The sequence below is a fragment of the Microtus ochrogaster genome, chromosome 7 (genome assembly GCF_000317375.1).
Source record: "Microtus ochrogaster isolate Prairie Vole_2 chromosome 7, MicOch1.0, whole genome shotgun sequence".
Classification (NCBI taxonomy): Eukaryota; Metazoa; Chordata; class Mammalia; order Rodentia; family Cricetidae; genus Microtus; species Microtus ochrogaster.
In genome coordinates this window covers 83,337,065-83,343,844 of record NC_022014.1, presented here as the reverse complement: position 1 = coordinate 83,343,844, position 6,780 = coordinate 83,337,065, and the positions used below count along the sequence as shown (strand labels likewise).

The 6,780-nt window shown below is 57.9% G+C and overlaps 1 long non-coding RNA gene across 1 annotated transcript; it reads left to right on the top strand.

Annotated features, from left to right (window-relative positions):
* The first annotated feature begins 786 nt into the window (after positions 1-786).
* On the top strand, positions 787-2,910 carry LOC113456350. Its single transcript, XR_003377176.1, has 2 exons — positions 787-1,341; positions 2,175-2,910. It is a non-coding gene; the product is annotated as an uncharacterized LOC113456350 (long non-coding RNA).
* The last annotated feature ends 3,870 nt before the right edge of the window (positions 2,911-6,780 follow it).

The following is a 6,780-nucleotide window of genomic DNA, read 5'->3' as shown; positions in this document are numbered from 1 at the left end:
TCGAGGAGATTTCGGTTTGGCGCTGCCTTTTTTTCTGCACCTGCTGCCCCACAGGGCTTGGTGAAGAAGACGCCTGAGATCGCTGTCTCTGTCTGGGGGCAAGCCAGCAACATAGCTCTGGCTGTGGTCACTTTGGTCTGAGTCCCAGCTCTGAAGGCAAGCTCTGCCCATTACGGTGAGCCTGGGGCAGTGGCCCCAATCCTCTAGTCCTCCCGGGGAGTGCCTGTGCACCTCTGCCCCAACTCTGGCATGCCTTTGAATCAGAACACACATTATGGACCACTCGCTCTCAAGGCACCTTCCTGACTTCCGGAGATGCTGCACCGCCTGAATTTCAAAATGCAAGGCGAGGCACGACCAGGGTGCAAAGGGTTGTTTTAAATCAAGTCCCCTGGGGCTTCGGGACTGAATCCGTCTAAACCACCTTCCTGCTCTCCACAGGTCGGACATCATCATCCCCTCACACTTCCTTCCCGACTTTGGGGCATCTTTCCGCATAGCGGAAAGCGATTCTAAACTCAAATTCCATGGCTGAGGCTGACCCAGCTCGAATCCGCAGACACATGCGGGCCCCAGAGCCCCGGTCCTGCAGCTTGCGGGTTTGCAGCTTCTTCTCCCGGTAAAGCCTCTCCTTCGGCCACGCCTCCTAGATCACCTATTGGCCAAGCTGCGCACCGCCCACGCGATGCCATTGGTTTGCACCGGCTGCCCAGACAAAGGGAGCGGCCGCTGCGGGAGGCGATTGGGCGGAGCTAGGCGGGAGCGCAGGGGCGGGCGGGGATCCTGCCCTCGCGGAGGCGGGGCGGGGGCCTCCACGTGGGTGGGGCTGGGCGCCCCCCGAGGGCCGTGGCCGCGGGGCGCTGGTAGCTCGCCCGCCCCTCCGCCCTGTACCCCTCCCGCCCCGGGGCTTCTGCCTGGACCGCGGCCGCAGCCTCCTCTTCCCGGAGGCCTTGGAGTTCGTCCCGGTCTCGCGGTTGGGAACGTGGACATACAGGAGCCTGCGTGCAGAAGGGCGCGCGGGAGCCTGGAGCTGCAGCACGAACCGCAGCCCTGCGTCTAGGCCGCGCCACTCTCTCCTGATCCGGAGGAAGGACCACGGGGAACCCTGCGCGCGGACGGCGTCCCGAGAGTTGGCGCGGGCCTTGGCGCTAGAAAATGGATCCTGCTCCCGGAAAGACTGGCCGAGTGTTTAGCTCTTGCTTTCTGGAGAATTAGCTCGGCATTGTGCGTGGCCCGGGAGGGAGGGACAGGCCTTGGGGCGACCATCCGGGCGGGGAGTGGCTTCTGGGGGCTCCCTCGCCTACCGAGGGGCCCTCGAGGTCGCCCCCGGAGCGCCGCCAGGTACGTGCGTTTTCCTTCTTTCCCGCGCGCCCAGAGCCTTCTCTGGGGAGGGGCGAATAAAAACCTAGCTGGTGTGGACTAGATTTTCGCAGCAAACGTGTCTTTCTGAGGGGGTTCTGGGACGGCATCGGAAACTTGGGGTAGCCCCTGCGCGGTGTTCTGGAACCCCCACCGGGCTCTCCACCGTCCGCACCGCCGGGCTTGGAGGCAGTCCCGGTGGAAACGCGCGTCGAATTCACCCAGGACACCGTGGGTACCCCAGCACGATAGCTGTTTCCTGGTCATCTTACGGTTATCCCCCTCCGCACCCTGCCGGGATTTTCGTTTTCAGATCCGGGGTGTTTTACTTTGGAGGTTTAGGGTCCTCACTTGAAGGGAACTCGCAGTAGGAACACCCGGCTTTGGCTGCTGCTGAGCGGGTGGGTGTCCAGAAACTAACCCCTCCTTGGACCCGGGAACCTCAGATTTGCATGGTTAGGAGACACCCGCGTGAACTGGTTTTTGTTTGGTTGTTTATTTGTTTGGGGGAGGTTGGGGGTTTGTTTTGTTCTGTTTTTCTTCCCCCCACCCTGGGTCAGAAGAGCCTGGTAGCGGGCCTGGAGCGACCCCGACCCCTCCCCCATACCCACTTCAAACAAAAGAGCTCCTCGGAGAATAGTATTTTAGGGGGCGAGTGCTGCTCGCTCTGGACGCGCGCTTCTCCCCGCCCCCGCTCCTTGGAAGGACAAGGGTTTTGTAACGTGTGTTTAAAACAAAGGGCGCGCGTAGCTGGGAAAGGGTCGCTTTTATTCCGGAGTTCCTGAAGAATTCACTTTCTTTTCTCCCCAAATTAGCCGCCGCTGAGTCAGAAGTGTCCCCAGTGTCTTACCTGATAATGGGATTTTACACGGTCTGCTAAGGGTGTCTTCAGGAGCAGACCGTTCCAGAGGAGGAAATGGGCCTCAGGCCGGTGGGGTAGAAACCCCTATGGAATGAAAAGGACGCCCAACCGACTCCCAGCCGCTTTGCAGAAGATTGCAAAGTAAGGTGGGTTTTTGTCTTTGTGTTGTGTGTTATCTGTTTTGTTTTTTGTTCTATCCCCCTCCTCCCTGTAAATTAGAACAAAAGGTCAAGCTTGCAGGCCCGAGTGGACGTTTGGAAGCCGCGAGTGGAATGAATCTCGTTATAAAAACTCCGGGACCCCAGGCACACCTAGTGTCTGCCCTCGTCGCGGTTTGGGTGACTCCCCTGCCCAGAGGCGGGTTGGGCACCGATTCCGCCGTGGAGAGAAGGGTCCCGGCTTCGGGAAAGGCTCCCTCTTTCTGGGACAAAGCGAGCCCTAACTGTGGCCACCTTCCAAAGACCCGGGCGTTTTCACTGCGCGCGCAGGCGCGGCGCTCGGCGGGTAGTCCCGCTTCCACCAAAACTCTGGCTTCGTTTCTCTCAAAATAAAACTCAACAAGCCATAAAGCCTCCCGACGCCGATGGAGAAGGCGCCGCGGATTTATGGCCCCCCGAATTCCCCACTCTCTAATTATCCCTGTTTTTAGTTGACTTATGGGTAGTGACCAATAAAATCATTTTCCATTTCGGATTTTTTTTTTTCCTCGCCAACATGAAAAATTAAAGTTTCGCCCTTCCTTCATCCGCCTATGCGGATCTTTTTTTCTGGGCGGGGGCGGGGAGGGATAAAAAAATCCTCCCTGTGCGGCCTCCACCAAGGGCTGACATTCCCCGCCCCCAACTCCCCGATTAATTGCAATTTAGGGGAAAGCTGCCCCCACCGTTTCTCGCCCAGCTAGGGCATTTCTGCAGATCCTTCCTTAGAAACGCGGCTGGGCTCGGGCTCCCTGCTCCTTCCGAGGACTGCAGCGCCCGCCCAGGCCCTGCGACGAGTCTCCCACTGTCTCAGCTCCTGTCCGGTCACCCTTCCTCCCTCCGCCTCCGCCTCCCGAAACGCTCGCAGAAGCACGAACCTTGAGCGTTCTGGGGGTTCCAACCTGATGGGAGGGATCCCCCAACCACCGCTGCCTGCCTTCCCATCCCCCATCCTCCTCCCTTTGTTCGCCTCTCCGGACACTGAGTTGAAGGTGGCAGGGAAAAAATAATCAGATGGAAATCAAAGATTAGACGGGGTGCGCTGGCCGCCGGGGCGAAGTCGGCCCAACACTCCGCCGGCGCCTCATAAATCTTTTTCGCAGGCCTGACAAAAGCCACGTCCGCCAGTTCCCTGGGAATCCAGAAACTTATCGATCTCTTCGACGTCCCCCAAACATCCCTCTTTGAGATCGAGGACGGAGAGTCCTTGTTATCCCCCCCCCCCACACACACACACACTTCTGGCCAGCCTAGGACGCCCCAGCCCAAGCCCGGAGTTAATTAATTTTCAGAGATGGAAGATGTCGTGGGGAGGGAGCAGCCTGGGCCCAACCCCCTCCCGGGAAAGGCAGCAAATACCCCCACCCGGTTTGTAAAAGGAATTTTAGGGTGCCACGTTTCCTTGTTCCAGCTTCTGGAAGTGTATTCTGAGAAGGGTGAGGGGCGGCTTAACCCCTCGTTGGCGACTCCTTTGTTTGGTCCGGCCGTTCCTGGAACCAGCGGGGTGCCTGGGGTTGGGGCGCAGAAGCCGGGCTCCGAGGCACCGGTCCCAGCCCTGCAGGTGTGCAGTGCCAGCAGCTCCCCGCTCTGCAGATGCTGTGCGGTCCACCCGGGATTGCACCCCAGAGCCCTCCATCGGAGCAGGAGAGAATTTAAGGAGTCTTCATGCGTTTAGAGTTTTTAAAAACTTGAGATAATTGGGGAAGTAGGGTGCCTCCCAACGCGAATAGAGGTGTCTTAAAAATTATATCTTTGTTGAAGCGGTTGTTTCCGACCTTAGGTATTAAAGAAATGTTGCCACATTTAATTTTGGTTGCCATGAGATAGAGAGGGGGAGACCAACATTTCGAAGTAATTTGATAAGCCTTCAAGTAGCAAATCCGAAAGGGAGGCTGGCGGCCCAGGTATAGTTTCTTTATAACCTGAATTTACAATGAAAGCATTCTCCTTTATGGATATAATAGATTAGATTTCACAACTTAATTCTCCGCAATGGCTCCGTTTAAGGGAGCTCCGGCTGATTTTATTACGCCGAGCCAAATTGGATGTTTGTGGTCTTAACGAAAAGTGATTGTGACATAAAATATATAATTTTAAAGTAAAAAACCAACGGGTTCGACCCTGTCCCCTCCCCCTCCGTCTTCCTCCTAACCCCTGCTTTTATTCCACAGTTTGGGAAATAGGGAATCGTTGGTGTTGGTTGGTTTCGGCCTGGAGAGTTAGGCACACGCGGTGTAGTTGAGAATATGGACACAGGCCGGGGAATCTCCGGGTACTCAGGACCTGAAGCCTCTGTCCACCTTGGTGACTTCACGGCTTCCCCAGGCTGGCGCAGAGCGCCGAGGAAGCGCGCTCTTTAGCCGCACCGCGCTCACCGTCGTAGGGAGTCTCCTATCGACTGTTGCGGGACGTGGAACGTCTGTCCTCCACACCCAAGGCCACCGCCAAGGCTCTCCCTGCAAGGCTGCCTGCCCAGAGCCGGCCCCAGCCGCTCTATGTACCCCCACCCCAGCCCTCTCCACCTACAGCCAAGTGTGACCGGTGGGGACTGGGCGGCGGCTCGAGGAGCTCTCCAGCCCCCTCCTCTGCGCCCGGAGCCAGCCCTGCCAGCCGCAGCCGACAAGGACAAGGGTCTTTGGGCTCCAGCCGACCTGGCCTGCCAGCGCCCGCGGCCCACTCCGCCGTCACTTCTGATTAAGGTCGGGCTGTGTTCTCCTGACAGAGCCCCTCATTTCAGTGTGCTTTGTTGGCGACTGATTTGCCCCCCAGAAGCTCGGGGGGGCAGCAAGCAGCCGGAGTGAGGTCCGCTCACGGCCCCAGGCGACTGTGGGCCGGCCCCAGACTCCCTGCTGAGACGTCTGGAGCTTGGTCTGGTGTGCCCTACTCTCGGTGGCTGCAGAGACAGCCGGGTGCCCCTGGGTTCCCACAGGCTTCGACCCCCGCGCTCGAAGGACGCGTGCGTGCTGGTGCGTGGCCCGCAGGCCGCGGGGGCGCACCTTAAATTAAATCTTTGCAGCGCCTGACCTTGTTTTTTCCTGGGGCGATAACGGCAGCAGCTGTTTTTTTCCAGAATTCCTGCTGCTGGGGGAGGGGCGTTATTATTATTATTTGGGCTTGTCACTGCCTCCTGGAAATCTTCCATGGTTTGGGAAAGTGCAACAATAGCCGAGCGGATTTTTAGAGGAAGCCCCCTCCCCTGCATACTCCAGGGACCACGATACCCTCTGACTGAAGTTGGAGCCGCCCCTACTAGGACCAGTCTTCTTGGCTTTCAGACTCCAGTCAGGGTCCTAAGTCCACCTTGTCCCACTTATGCCTGTTGGCCACTGGTCACTCTTGGATAACGCTCTCAACCAAGAAAACGGGGTAAAGTTAGCTGTGCCCTCCAGCACCTGTGGGGGTATCCTATCCTGTGTCGGCTCCACGTGGTCCCCCCCCCTCCAGCCCTCTCTAAGAGGTCCCTTTCCAGCCCCTTTCCCAAGGGAGGTGCCTAGAACTGGGAAGAGCCGGCCCTGTTTGTTTCAGGGGTCAGGGTTAGCACCGAAGCAGTTAAAGATTAAGAGGCCTGGGGGAGGGGAAGAGGCCTTCCAGGGACTCTGGCTCAGTTTTTGTCCCTCCTAGGCCCCTCCCTAAGAAACCTGGCCTCTGCCTACAGTCCCCCAGTTCCCCAGCGTCACTGCCCCCAGCCCCACCTGAAGAACTGAGCAGTGTGGACCCAACAGTTGCTGGCCCCTTGTGGGTGGTAGGGAGCTGGCGGCCCTGGTTATTGACCACAGTCATGTGCTCCTGGTAACTCCAGCGTGCCCAAAGTTGGGTGGAAAGATGCCTTGGCCCTCCTGGCTACTCCCCCATACCTGGTCCTGCCTGGGAACTTATTTACAATGTCTCACCAGGTTTGTGGCTGGATGGAGGACAGGGAAGCCAACTTTCACTATAGATGCTGATGGCTCGGGCAGGCACTATGCTTCATTAATGGTTGTGTGGTAACAAAAGAAGATAAAATGGCCCCAATTTGCAACTTAAAAACACAGTTCCATCTCTGAGTACAAGGGAGCCTTTGGAGCTTGGTGACAGGGACCAGCGGTGAAGTGACCAGAGTAGCAGGATGGGTCGAGAATGCTGGGGCATCTCTGCCCTGAGGCAGCTCGGAGGGGACCATTATGGACTAGAAAGCAGAGAAAGGCTCTTCTGTGGCCTTGTCCTGTGGGTTGCTCTGCAGGCCTGGGGTAGCATTCCTGAGCCGACATCGGGAAGACAGCGGCCCAACAGATACTCAGGCCTTGGGCAAGGTGGCTTGCCTTTCTCACCATAGGCTGCTGGGCAGGTTCCTTGGTCCAGAAGTAGCTGGAGAGATCTCCTTCT